Source organism: Callithrix jacchus, chromosome 7 (assembly GCF_049354715.1).
Source record: "Callithrix jacchus isolate 240 chromosome 7, calJac240_pri, whole genome shotgun sequence".
Lineage (NCBI taxonomy): Eukaryota > Metazoa > Chordata > Mammalia > Primates > Cebidae > Callithrix > Callithrix jacchus.
Genome location: NC_133508.1, coordinates 100,355,894 through 100,370,709, shown reverse-complemented (window position 1 = coordinate 100,370,709; position 14,816 = coordinate 100,355,894). Strand labels below are relative to the sequence as shown.

At 40.8% G+C, this 14,816-nt stretch overlaps 1 pseudogene; it reads right to left on the bottom strand.

The window, feature by feature from the left end:
* The window catches only part of LOC100404174 (small ribosomal subunit protein uS2B pseudogene), a 63,608-nt pseudogene extending 55,077 nt beyond the window's left edge, over positions 1–8,531 (bottom strand).
* Between the last annotated feature and the right edge of the window lie 6,285 nt (positions 8,532–14,816).

Below are 14,816 nucleotides of genomic sequence, written 5' to 3'. Positions count from 1 at the left end.
ACTAAGTACTTTACTTACGTTATTTTGTCCCAGCCTAACAACACCCTGTAATTTTTTTTTTTTTTTTTTTTGGAGACAGAGTCTTGCTCTGTTGCCCAGGCTGGAGTGCAGTGGCACAATCTCGGCTTACTGCAAGTTCTGTCTCCTGGGTTTGAGCAATTCTCTGCCTCAGCCTCCCAAGTAGCTGGGATTACAGGTGCCCGCCACCATGCCCAGCTAATTTTTGTATTTTTAGTAGAGACAGGGTTTCACCATCTTGGCCGGGCTGGTCTCAAACTCCTGACCTCATGATCCACCTACCTCAGCCTCCCAAAGTGCTGAGATTACAGGCATGAGCGACAGTGCCAAGGCCCACACTGTGAAATATTATTCCCATTTTAAAGGTTAGGATTCTGGCAGGTGTGATGGCTCACTCCTATAATCCTAGCATTTTGAGAGGCTGAGGTGAGCGGATCATCTGAGGTCAGGAGTTTGAGACCAGCCTGGCCAACATGGCCAAAACCTGTCTCTACTAAAAATACAAAAATTAGCTAGTCATTGTGTTACCCGCCTGTAATCCCAGCTACTTGAGAGGCTGAGGCAGGAGAATTGCTTGAACCCAGGAGGTGGAAGTTGCAGTGAGCCAAGATCCAGTCACTGCACTCCAACCTGGGTGACAGTGAGAGTGTCTCAAAATAAACTAAACAAAACTAAAATAAAATAAAATAAAGGTTAGGATTCTGAGGTTCACAGAAGATAAGTGGCTTACTCAAGGCTAATACCACCTTATAAATTTATTGGGAAGATAAAATAATGTAATGTACTTGATGATGCTTTGAAAACTGTTTAGGCTACATAAATGTAATGCTGCTGCTACTCCTCTTTCACTTTTTGTTCCTTTTGTCAGATGGTCCAGCTTCAAATATTTTATTTTATTAACAGCCTTCTCATTGAAATAAGAGGGTGCTTTGCTAGAAGGTTTACGGTACATTGTGTCCCAGAAGTACAGATTTGGCAATGACAAGAAATGGCTGTTGCCAGGTCATTTTTGAATCGTCTAGATTTATCTGTTGTGTCACCAAATAGCTCTGCTGTTAGCTGAGAGAAGGAATGAAGAGGAACTATGACTGTTTGATGAATATGACCCTTTGTAAATATTCTGCTTGGAACTCCTCCAATCACCTCACCATTAAAATAGATTAGTTCCTAGATTATGATCACAAAAGCCAAGGAATTCAGATCTAAAGCTAAGTTTTAAGGTTGGAGTATCAGTCTTAACTTATGAGTGCAAAACCAGTAATCTTGGTAGGACCAAGACCATGAGTTTGTTCTGAATCTTGGTTTCTATGGAGCTGAGATTTATATTCATTGTAATATACAAAGTTGAAATACTTTAAAACTTCATAACATAGCAAAGACAGGATTATAATTACATAATAGGACCATCTTCCAACTTGTCACTGGAGGAATGATAAAGTCAAATTAGGGGAGAGCTACTGATTACCGAGGGAAATTACCTCTTATTTCTGAAAACTGTATTTCTCTTTGGTTTAAAAAATACCCTTTTATGGGGCAATTTCATTTTGTGCAATGTTTTGTGCTTAAAAAATCCAATAGGAGACTTGATGGACAGATTTGATTATTCATTACCCATCTACACATTCACTAGTAATGATGAAAGATTTGTTGGTTGTCTGGTTTATGAGAGAGAGTGATTAGCCACACCAGAAGAGAGGGTGGGAAATCTGGGCTCAGTGCCCAGGATTTTTCTTTGCTATTTGGATCACTCTGTTTGCTAGAATATTTAATTAATCCCACTCTTGGAGTAATGCTTACTGCTGATGGCCATTGCTGAGCTGAAATATTAAACCATATGTAATATATCTTCAATAAAATTTAGATTTAAAAGTCCCTAAATGATGTATGTGTTTGACAGTCCTTAATGAAAACTGATTAAAGAAATTCCAGAGAATGGATAGGCTTAATAGTACCAATTCTTTTCATTCATGTGAAAGAAAGTTTAGTATTATAAAATGAAACATAAGGAATTAGCACAATATTTGGGGTAGGGCTGTAGCAGTTCTTGAATATATGGGTTTTGGTTTTTAGTTTTGTTAATATTTGGCTCTTCTACTGTATCTCTGGTGAGGGTCTTTCCTAAGTTATTTAAGACAGTTCTTTTTGGAATACAGTTTAGCCATAGGTAGACCATCAGGAAACTCTGATAATTCTCTTTTGAGTAATTCAATACATGGCATGATTTTCTCTTGCTATTGAACCGATGCCTCAGCAAAGGGTTAGAGGAATTCTGCTGTTTGTAGCGAAAATCTTGTGCCAGGAGCATTAACCTTGAAGTTCTATACACTTTGCAGGTCAGGCAATTACCACAGTTATCCTAGTTACTTATTTAAGGATGTGGCAAGGAGAGCCTCCAAAAAATGAACTGATAAATGCGAGTGGAGGGAAAAAAACCAATTTCTTTTTCTGAAAGGACAGATCTAGAATTGTAATGATGGAAAGAATTCTAAAATTCAGTTACAATATCTCTTGAACAGGTCAGAACAGGCAAAGGGTCTGACATACTGGAGTGTGGGTAGTCAAGAGGGATAGAATATTAGAAATGAGACAGTACTTAAGAATTTGGTCAAGTCTAGTTGTCTTCAAACTTTGTAACTTTTTGAGTGACTTTATGCAAAGAAAATCTTATATACTTAATATATAAAATGGATTGAGGGCAGCTATACTTTTTGAAGTCAAAGAGCTTGCACCTGTTCATATGTTTCCCCCTTCTTCCTTCATTATTAGCATAGTCTGAAAATCAGTCATCTACTTCAACTCTTTTGTTTGACATATATGAGCATTCATTTCCAAGAGGAGTAAACTGACTTGTTCAAGGTTATATAACTAAACAGTGTCAGGGCTTAGTCTCAGACCAGTGCTCTGCTCTGTTACATACTTTCTACTTCAAACACTCTCTGCTTCTTGCAGAGAATTCTGGGAAGAGATCAACCCTCTCTACTAGAATTCTAGGAAAAAGTAATGTAGTCAGGGGTTGCAAAGACAAGTGGGGATATGGGTCACAAATAGTATTCCTTAATACATTCAAAAAACAGAAATTTATTGATTATCTATTACATGCAAGGCACAGCTTGAAGCTACAGAGAAAGTACAGAATTCCGGAATGGAAGAAATCATGTCTTTACTATTCTTCGTCCTGAACAGAGCAATAATTTAGAGAATATGAATAATACACTCAGTATAGTGTTTTTTGGGTATAGACTCTGGAGTCAGACTACCTAGTTTTGAAGTGTGGTCCTGAAGTTATCTTGGGCAAATTACTTAACTACTCATCCCCATTTCCCTCCCAACTCCCACTTCCTTCTTCTCCTCCTCCTCCTCCTCCTCTTCCTCCTCCTCCTTTTTTTGAGCCAAGGTCTTGCTCTGCCACCCAGACTGTAGCACAGTGGTATAGTCATGGCTCATTGCAACCTCTGCCTCCCAGGCTCAAGCAATCCTCTAACCTCAGCCTCCCAAGTAGCTGGGAATACAGGTGCACCCCACCATGCTCAACTAATTTTTTTTTCTTTAATTTGTAGAGATGAGGCCTTTCTACATTGCCCAGGCTGGTCTTGAACTCCTGGGCTCAAGTGATCCTTCTGTTTCGGCCTCCCAAAGTGCTAGGATTATAGGTGTGAGTCACGATGCCCAGTGAAATTGCTTAACCTCTCATGCCTTGGATTTCTTGTCTGTAAAGTAGGAATAATAATGTTACTAAATCATAGAATATTTGTGAGAATTAAATGAATATATGCATTCATTTATTATATAAATATACATTTTTGATACATCAGAAAAATTAAATCTTAGCTGCCATTATTATGTCCTATGTCACTCACAATGACAATTTGAGAGTCTCCTCTAAATCAGTGTTTTGGCTTCTTACGTATGTTGTTCAACAAATCATATGGAATTATATTTTGCATACCTAAGTTACTAAAGCATTGTCAATTCAATTTGGTGATCTTATTTTAGCAAATGGTTAGCACCTATATAGTATATATATTATATATATATTGATATACTTCACTTACTTTTTTTTTTTGAGATGGAGTCTTGCACTGTCTTCCAGGCTGGAGTGCAGTGGCATGATCTCTGCTTGTTGCAACCTCTGCCTCCTGGGTTCAAGCAATTCTCATGCCTCAGCCTCCCAGGTAGCTGGGATCACAGGCGTGCACCACCATGCCCAGCTGATTTTTTGCTTTTTTTTTTTTTTTTTTTGAGATGAAGTTTTGCTCTTGTTGCCCAGGCTGGAGTACAATGGCACTATCTCGGCTCACTGCTACCTCCACCTCCAGGGTTCAAGCGATTCTCCTGCATCAGCTTCCCCAGTAGCTGGGATTAAAGCCATACACCACCAGCCCGGCTAAGTAAAGACAGGGTTTCTCCATGTGGGTCAGGCTGGTCTCAGATTCCCAACCTCAGTTGATCCACCCTTCTTGGCCTCCCAAAGTGTTGGGATTCCAGGTGTGAGCCACCATGCCTGGACATTTTTTTGTATTTTTAGTAGAGATAGGGTTTCACTATGTTGTCCAGGCTGGTCTTGAACTCCTGGCCTTCAGTGATCTGCCTGCCTCAGCCTCCCAAAGTGCTGAGATTATAGGTGTGAGCCACTGCGCTTGGCCTTATAAATCTTTGTTGTTGTTGTTGTTTTAAAGACAGGGTCTTGTTCTGCCACCCAGTCTAAAGTGCAGTAGTGTGATCATAGCTCATTATAGCTTCAAACTCCCCAGCTGAAGTGATCCTCCCACCTCAGCCACCTCAGTGGCTGGGACTACAGGTGTGTGCCACCATAACTGGCTAATTTTTAAACATTTTTTGTAGAGTTGGAGTGTTGCTGCATTGCTCAGGCTGGTGTTAAACTCCTGGGCTCAAGCAATCGTCCTGCTTTGGCCTCCCAAAGTTTGGGATCACAAGCATGAGCCACCACACCTGGTTCATTCATAACTCTTAAGATGCTTTGTACATCTTGAATGGGAATCTTGAAGATCAGAAATATGTGGGATTCACCAGTGATATCCTTAAGGAATTGCTTATTCTTTTCAATACATAATGGTATCTCCTTGAACACAAAGTCAGGTTTTGGGCATGGACAACATCATATGTGTCCCTTTAGGGTTCCAGAGTTCAGGCCTGTAACTTGTACATAGAAGGCAATCACAGATGTTCGTTATATGTTTATGTCACAAATTCTACTGTTAGTGGCAGCATCTCTTCTCAATTTTAGTTTTTCTTTTCTAATTTTAAACTATCAGCCTAATTCTATCTTCTGTACTAATTTTTCCCTGTTCCACTGGATCTAAAGTTAATAAATTTGTTGAACCATGAATAAAAGCAAAAAGCTAGCACATGTAGGTACAAGCCATATGCATCACTTTAATGAATAGTCATCATGACATATGGAGGAGGACTGCCCGATTAATTATTGGGTTTGATGGAGTTGCTGCTCGCCTGCATGAGTTAGTCCAGGGGCCAATTTATAGTGTGAAAATCCTGTGATGGGCTGGTCTGACCAATAAACAAAGTAAATAAATGAACCAAGTTGATTCAGTAGCCCAAATAATTTGCCAGATTATCATGAAAACGTTATATTGCTTTTTATTTTTTTGAGACAGGGTCTCACTCTATCACCCAGGCTGGAGTGCAGTGTGCAATTATGGCTTACTGAACTCTTGACCTCTGGGGCTCAAGCAATCCTCCCGCCTCAGCCTCCTGAGTAGCTGGTACTACAGGCACACACCACCATACCTGGCAATGTTTTCAAAACTTGTTTGTAGAGACAGGGTCTCACTATGTTGCCCAGGCTTGTCTCGAATTCCTGTGCTCCAGTGATCCTTCCACCTTAGCCTTCCAAAGTGTTGGAGTTACAGGCATGAGCCACCATATCCAGTCAAAAATTAGTAATATTACTTAAAATTTGTAGTATATTGAGGCACTGAAAATAGGTATATATCCAGTAGGACTCTTCAGACTGTGATAACCAAAAACCCAACTCAAGCCAGATAGGGCAAAAAGTGAAATCCACTACCTCAAGCAACTGAAAAATTCAGAGGTGAATTTTTCTGACTTTCATTTACACTTGATCCAGGGGACAATGTCTGCCTCCATCTTTAGCTTAACTATCCTTCACAAGGAGGCAACGTGCCATTTAGCATCTCCAGGCCTGGCCTATAACCTCCCAGGATTCAGCCCAGCAAAAAGTAGAGTGATTCTTGGCGACTACCATATGAGTCTTGGGCATTGGAACAAGTTAGGTCATAGGTCAATCCCTGAATCAACAACATTAGTAGGATTTGATACTCTCATTGGCCAGGACTAAGGCACATGGTGTCTTCCTGGTGGAGCCCCAACAATACATGAGAAAGTGATGGTTTTCCAAAGGACATTTGGGTATTCCCAGAAATAAGGAGCAGACAAATATCTATTAGAAGGAAAAATAAAATTCTTTTTAAACAAACTAATATCAAAATGCCAGATAAGAAAACAGACATTCTCATAAATTATTTCAAGTGGGCTATTTGGGAATATCTACAAAAATTCAAGTGCACATTCTTTTACACAATTTCTCATCAAGGAATTTATCCTATAGATAAATCATGCCAGTGTACAAAGATATTATTTAAAAGATGATCACTGAAGCATTGACTGTAAGAGCAAAACGCTGTCCATTGACATGGAAGTTGTTAAATTATGATTAATTTATAGAGAAGAATATTGCACAATTATTTTTAATGAGGTAGATCTGTATGTTCTAATATGGAAATAAGTCTATGATAATTTCAGAGAAAAGCAACTTGCAAGAAAATAGGCAAATGCGGTCCTACTTGTATAGATGCATAAAAAATATCTGGAAGAATATCCAAAAAATGTTTAACACTGCTTATTATTGGGCAAGAAGTTTAGGGAGTTAGGAGTGGCAGGAAGAAGACATTTGCTTTTCACTTTATATCCTGTGGGGCTTTCATTTGTTTACCTGAGTATATATTACTTTCATTACTTTAGAACATCAGTCTAGTCTGGCATGATGGCTCATGCCTATAATCCCAGCACTTTGAGAGGCCAAGGCAGGAGGATCACTTGAGCCCAGGAGCTCAGGACCAGCCTGGGTAACATAGAGAGACTCCATCTCTACAAAAAATGAAATAAATAAATAAACAAACAAATAAATAAATAAATCAGCCAGTATGGTGATGTGTGCCTGTGGTCCCAGCTACTCAGGAGGTGGAGATGGGAGGATTGCTTGAGCCTGGGAGATGAAGGCTGCAGTGAGCTGTGAGCATGCCACTGCACTCCAGCCTGGGTGACATAGTGAGACTCTGTCTCAAAAAAAAAAAAAAGAATTCTCTTTTATTGAACAACTGTTATATTAGTAGGTGTATGGCTTTGGTGTATTCAACTAATTTCCCTGAGCCTCAGGTTCTTTATTTTTCAAGTGGGGGTGATCATATTAATATTTGTCTTATAATGTAATTGAGAAACTGTAGATAAAATATGGTAAATGCTTAAGTGTAGCAGACATTTAGTGAATCCCTGCTCTTAGTAGTAGTAATTACTTCAGTTTGTAATTATTGCCTTTTCTTTTTCTTTTTTTTGAGACAGAGTCTCACTCTGTTGCCCAGGCTAGAGGCTAGAGTGCAGTGGCGCCGTCTCAGCTCACTGCAACCTCTGCCTTTCAGGTTCAAGAGATTCTCCTGCCTCAGCTTCCTGAGTAGCTGGGACTACAGGCATGTGCCACCATGCCCAGCTAATATTTATATTTTTAGTAGAGACAGGGTTTCACCATGTTGGCCAGGCTGGTCTCGAACTCCTGGCCTCAAGTGATCTGCCCGCCTCAGCCTCCCAAAGTGCTGGGATTGCAGGCATGAGCCACTGTGCCCAATCTAATTTCTTTCCTGTTCTTTCTCTGTAGAAGTAGTAATCAGGCATGACCTCCCATGGGCGCTCACAGGAGATGGTGCCAAGCATGTGCAGAACTTCCCGGGCCAAGATCCACCACATCAGGCCCACTGAGTGAGCCCCCTTGTCATTGCATGAGGTGGTGATGATCACATTGTATAGAGGAGAATACGTGTGATGCAGAGAAATGGTAGTCAGGTGAACATACCATACCCCTGCACAAAGTTGGTGGTCAGCCCTGGGATCAGTAACCATCAGAAGACATGGTTCCCAGGAGGCTCCTTGGATCTGGTTAGTAAAGGCATCCAGCAGTAAGAGTGGCTCCTGTAGCAGCAGCAAATTTCAGCATAGCCTGCTGGCTGGCATTCCTGGAGGATGTGACACTGACAGCAGCTGAGTTTCCAAATGGCAACAATGGCACAAGCTGCCAGCAAAAGTTTCTTGCAGGTCCTCTTCAGATTTATGATGTAGATGCCATCACTTTTCCTTTTGTAGCGTATCATTTGGAAGTCAAGGTTGGTGCCACCTAAGTGGATTCCTACTGCAAGGAACATGAGGACATCCTCCTTCATCTTCAGGGCATCAAGGGCTCCAAACATTGTGAAAGTTTCTCTTTAAATGATGGCATGCTGTATGGATCTCTGTCTGGAGAGCATGGACAAGTACCACCCAAAGTTTGATTGCTAATGTAGCTCACTCTTCTGTGGCTAGAAATTCTGAAGAATAAAGTGGTAAGAGAGTTATTATGCTGACTACAACACCCAGGCTTAGGAACTAGTGTGCATAAGACCTCAAATTTCTTTCTGGCTCTCGTTATGAAAGTCATGATTGTTTCCCTTGCGTCATCCTCTGCATGTGGCTTTTCATCTTACATTCTGGCATTGCTCCAGGAGACACACTGCCTTATGCCAGGGACCTGGTGGAAAGGTCACCCCTGGAATGGCCAGCCTGGGAAGAGCTCACTTATCAGTGTAGGTCCTTAACTGCATTTCTTCGTGCACTACCTTAATGGCCTGTAAGCAAGAGTGAAAAATTCCACAGGGACCTAAAATTTAGATTTTGGCCTGATAATATAACCAGGAGGTTTTTTTGCTTTGAATTACCATAACTAGGAGTGAGTGAGTTTCTGTCATTCCCCCACCAATTAAAATATTGAATTTATGATAAATGGTTGTAAAATAGAGTGATCTGGACTTATTCTTTCCAGCCTAGTGAGACCCATCCCAACCTTTTACAGACAGTTTCTTTAAATATAGCATGAGAAACCTCAGTGTCCTCTGGAGGTTTTTATAAATGGATGCCAGCTCAGTCTTTATTATATGTCATATAATTGCCTGTCTTGACATACCTCTTCTAGGCTTTGCTTTAACATGGACAAAATAGGTTAAGGGTTCTTTTCTGCTGAAAATGATGACCCTTGGTGTTTTTGTTGTTGTTTCAACTTTATCTTTTTCTGTGTTGTTCCTGAATTTCTTGAAGTTTCTATCTTTTTTCATTTTTTTCTTTTAAATCTGCGTAGATGATGTCTACTGCCTCCCTTTAATCCAATTCAAAATCCTATAGCAAACATTTACTGACCACTTATTCTATACAAAGCATGCTGCTGCTCTAAAAACAGAGTTTATAGAGCTGCAACATCCAATATGGTAGCTATTATCTACATGTGGCTATTTAAATGTAAATTAATTAAAATTAAATCAAAATTTCGGTTCCTTTTTTGTACTAGCTATATTTCAAATGCTCAATAGCCACTTGTAACTAGTGGCTACTGTATTAGCCAGGGTGGGTATAGAAAGTTTCCATCACTGTGGAGAGTTCTATGGGACAGTGCTCTTATAGTGCATCAGTAATTTAGAACTACAACTCACTACTTGCCTTTCGTTTACAAAATAGTCAAAAACTCCTATCTTCCAATTTGAGTTTTTTCTTTCTTTTTTTGAGACAGAGACTCATTCCTTGGCCCAGGCTGGAGCAGTGGTGTTATCATGGCTCACCACAGCCTCAGAATCCCCGGGCTCAGTGATCTTCCCACTTCAGCCTCCTGAGTAACTGGAACTACATGTGAGCACCACCACACCTGGCTAATTTTTGTATTTTTTTGTAGAGACAGGATTTTGTCATGTTGCCAAGGCTGGTTTTGAACTCCTGGGCTCAAGCGATCTGCTCATCTCAGCCTCCCAAAGTGCTGGGATTATAGGTGTGAGCCCCCACGCCATACCAAGTCAAGTAGGATTTACTGAATTTTACTGTTAGGCACTGTGAGAAATACAAAGACAAATAAAATACGTTTCTTGTCCTCAAGGAACTTAAAATACATTGATGAAAACTGATATAACACAGCTAATGAGATTGGAAGGCAGGATATGCAAAGTGATCTAATAGAGGCACAGTTAAGGTACAATGCAATCATTGAGGAGGGATTTATTTCTCTGCATCAGGGCCTTCATGCAGAAGGTGGCATCTAGGAAGGAAAGGACATGGGGAAGGCAAAAAGTCATTTTAGGTGTCAAGGAAATAAAATGAGTAAAGACATGGAATAGGGAAAATAGCTCTGTGAGGCAGATAAATATAGCATGGAGATTCAGAGCACAGAGATTCAGATAGAGCCTCTGGGGACAAACTGCCTGGGCTAAAAAAACTGGCTCAGCACAGTGGCTCATGCCTGTAATCCCAGCACTTTGGGAGGCTGAGGCGGGTGGATCAGCTAGGGTTGGGAGTTTGAGACCAGCCTGACCAACATGGTGAAACCCCATCTCTACTAAAAATACAAAATTAGCAAGGTGTAGTAGCACATGCCTGTAATCCCAGCTACTCCGGGGGTTGAAGCAGAAGAATCGCTTGACCCTGGGAGGCGGAGGTTGTGGTGAGCTGAGATCGTGCCACGGCACTCCAGAGCCTGGGCAACAAGAGCGAAACTCCGTCTAAAAAAAAAAAACAACAGAAACAACAATAACAACAACAACAAAAAACCTGGCTTTGCCTCTAGTTAGCAAGTACATTTATCTTTCTAAGTCTGTTTCTTTATCTGTGAAACGGTGCTAATAACAGTTGCTACCTAATGGTGTTTGTGACATTAGATGAGATGTGCTATTGAGAGGTTTAGCACAGTGCCTGTCATAGCAGACCACTAGGGGAGGACCTGGAGGAAAGGGAGATAGTTATACTGAGGCTATTGCTTGAGAGTGGTCTCAATTTGCAAAGAGTCTCCAAATGAAATGGCTGAAATAAGATAGAAAATAATTACCATTCCAGTTAAAAATTTGGGAGTAATCCATCTAGGACTGGTATGGTGGCTGTGTCCTATGAAGTCCTCAGGGACCCAGTTCCTTCTCATTTTCTGCTTTGCCACTCCTAGGGCGTGGCCCTTGTCATCATGGTCCAGGATGGAACTTCATTCCCCACATTCATGTCCCAGTCACTAGGATGAGGTGTATACCCATGACCTCAAGGTTCCCAGAAGCTGCCACCTCACATTTCCACTTTCCGGTAGCCTCAGCGTGGTCATATGGCCTCACCTAGCTTCAGCGGAACTGAACAGCATAGTCTTTCTTCTGGGAGGCCATGTTTCCAGCTACAATTTTTAAGGGGAAATGCATATTAGAGGAAAGTAGCAGTCTCTGTTACAAAGAGAGACAAGACTGAAGCCAGATTACGGAGGTCTTTAATGCAGTCTAAGAAAGAGTTTGTACTTTACTTCTTGGGCTCTGTGGAGCTACTGATGCTCTCAGTGTGGGATTTAACACAGTTAGAGTCTGTTCATGCTAACAGACTTGACATGGTTCTTTAAACCATCGATACTCACCCCAGGAATACTCAGAAGTTTTCAAGAACAGTTATTTTCAGTTTTTTCAAAAAATTTGTTTCCCCTAATATTCTTACATTCTTCTCAACTCTCCCTCCTCTCTGAGGAAGGGAAAAGAGAACATTGTCTCCTGGCAGCTCTCCTTTAGAACACCTCCAGTGTACCAACGGCCCTCTAACATGAGCTGTTCAGGAGTCTGAGGCTGCAGTAAAACTATGATTGTGACACTGCACTGCAGTCAGGAGACAGAGTGAAACCCTATCTCTCAAAAAAAAAAGTGCTCATAGTGGAAACTAGTTCTTCATATGGCACAGTCTTAGCTCACAGCAACCTCCGCCTCCCAGGTTCAAGCAATTCTCCTATCTCAGCCTCCTAAGTAGTTGGGACTACAGGCATATGCCACCACGCCAGGTTAATTTTTGTATTTTTAGTAGTGACAAGGTTTCACCGTGTTGGCCAGGCTGGTCTAGAACTCCTGACCTCAAGTGATCCACCCGCCTTAGGTTCCCAAAGTGCTGGAATTACAGGTGTGAGCCACTGTGCCTGGCCTGGTACCTTTTTTTTTTTTGAAACAGAGTTTTGCTCTTGTTATCCAGGCTGGAGTGCAATGGCACAATCTTGGCTCCCCGCAACCTCCGCCTCCTGGGTTCAAGCAATTTTCCTGCCTCAGCCTCCCGAGTAGTTGGGACTACAGGCATGCACCACCATGCCCAGCTAATTTTTGTATTTTTAATAGAGATGGGGTTTCACCATGTTGACCAGGATGGTCTCGATCTCTTGACCTCGTGATCCACCCACCTCGGCCTCCCAAAGTGCTGGTATTACAGGCATGAGCCACTGTGCCCGGCCTGGTACCTTTTTTTGATTAAGATACTGTTCTCTCTCTTTGGGCACCTTGTGCTTTCTGTCCTCAGACATCGTGCTTACCACAGGGCATGCATTATTGACAGTGTGCTGTTCTAGATTCTAAGCGGCTTGAGGACAGAGTTCAGATGTTACTGCAGTCTGTCTCCTCTGTGGTTTACCCAGTGACCAGTACAAGGCACACATCAGGTTATCAAATGTCTGTATAAATGCTGAGTGTAGAATGCTGCCTAGATTATGTTGGCTTTAAAGCAGCTGGTCTAGTGCATAAAACCTCATACTGTTGATGATTGGCTGGGTTTGTGGTGAAAGTACTCCAGGCAAAGGCTAAGAGAAAGACCTGTGTAAAATGTAGTATTGTCCACCTAGAGTATGGGTCTGCTCAGAGCACACTTGACCATGAAACTATGAGATCAGGTTGAATGCTTTGTGCTCAATCCCGAAGTCTGTTTTCTCTTTTCTTACTTTGTCTATGTTACTGCAGGCACTGGTTTACTAAGACAATTCAAAATGTATACTCATTTTCTGTGCTTATGAAATATATCCCAAGGTAAGCCCCTCCAAGAAGATTTTTAAATCAACAAATATTTACGGAGTGTGTATGAGGCACATGGTTGGGGCCCTGAGGAATAAAAATAACTGAAAAAAGCACGAATCCTTGCTTTCAAGGAATTTAGTCAACAGACACTGTGCTGGGTTGTAGGGATCTAAATATGGTTGACAAGGCTCCTACCCACCAGGGGCTTCCCACGTGGTATGAAAAATAGACAGATAAGCAGATTTTTACTGCAATCTAGCGTTTGAAGCTTTCTTGTGACCATACGTATCTTGATTAAAAATGTGAATAAATTGTACATTTGAGATTTTGTAAAATTTGTACATACATTCTAGTTAGCTAGCATATAAGGTATTTTCAGGGAGTTGAATCTATTTTAGGAGTGACAGTGATCTGATCTGCAACCAGGAGAGACTGGGGAGGGAAAAAAGAGGGTTGATCGTTTTGAGATGACATTAAATTATCTTTTGACACCAGCTGTATCTTTTTTATAACAGAAAATGGAAACAACTCTGTCCTTGACCTTCAAAAAGAAATTGACTTACCTAGCTTAACTATTCAAACAAACAACTGTGTACTCTCTTCAATTCCGATGATGATTTTGATTTACTGTAAATGACTGAATTTAATGAACTAAATTATGCTATTTAAATGCATTTTGTGAATGGTATTGTAGTTTGTTACAAAGCATTATGTCTATGCTAAATTGTGCTGTAAATGATATGGTATGGAACATATGTGCTGTATTCATAATTTAACTGTTGCTATGGAGTGCCTTCTTGAATAGGACACACTGAAAAAAAGGAACCTTTATTTACCTGGTGAAATGAAGGTGATATCTCAGCAAATCACTAGGTCTTACTGACCTTGGCAGAATTACAGTGCTAATATTTTCACATGGATGAACTGTTCTTAAACAATTTCTCTAATGTATATGGCAGAAATAGGCTTTCCATTAAAACTGGGTATATATGGTATATCTTCTCTTTCCATTTTTTTCCCCTTCAACAAACATTTACTGCAGTCATTGCAAGGATAATTCCACCTCCATTAAGGTTCATGTTTTCTCCTGGCCTCTCAAATGGTAGAGGTAACAGAATATGTCCTGCAGTAACGCTGGTGGTCTCTAAAGGAATCTGCATTAAGTAATTCCCTGCTTTTCTTCTTTCTGAACAAATCAAGACTTTTTTTTTTTTTAAGTAAATACTGAGGCCAAAATACCACCTTTGTTATGGATACAGGCTGAGTTGGCATTGTGTGGGAGCCAAGTGGGCTTTCTAACAGAATCCTGGCATTGCCTACACTAACCTACAAGATCCTAACTTCTGTACCTGGAAGGCCAGCCCAGTAAGATTTAAAACATGAGAAAGCAAAGAATTTGTGCTTTTTGTAGACAAGCTCATCTCAAGAGAAAGAGCAGTTGAGCCAAGTGGAGCATACTCAGTTATTCTTTACAAAATTTACCAGTTAAGTTTGAATGAGCGACATGGATAGAGGGAGACCTAAGGTCTCCTTATATGAAGAAAATATTAGACACAAGTTAAAAAATCATTCCCCAATAATAAGTGGAGTATTTTACAAAAGGAATTCATTCAAAAGTTTATCATGACTGAGAAATCCTCCAGATTTGTTACACATTTATGATGATGCTTCCGTTTCTCC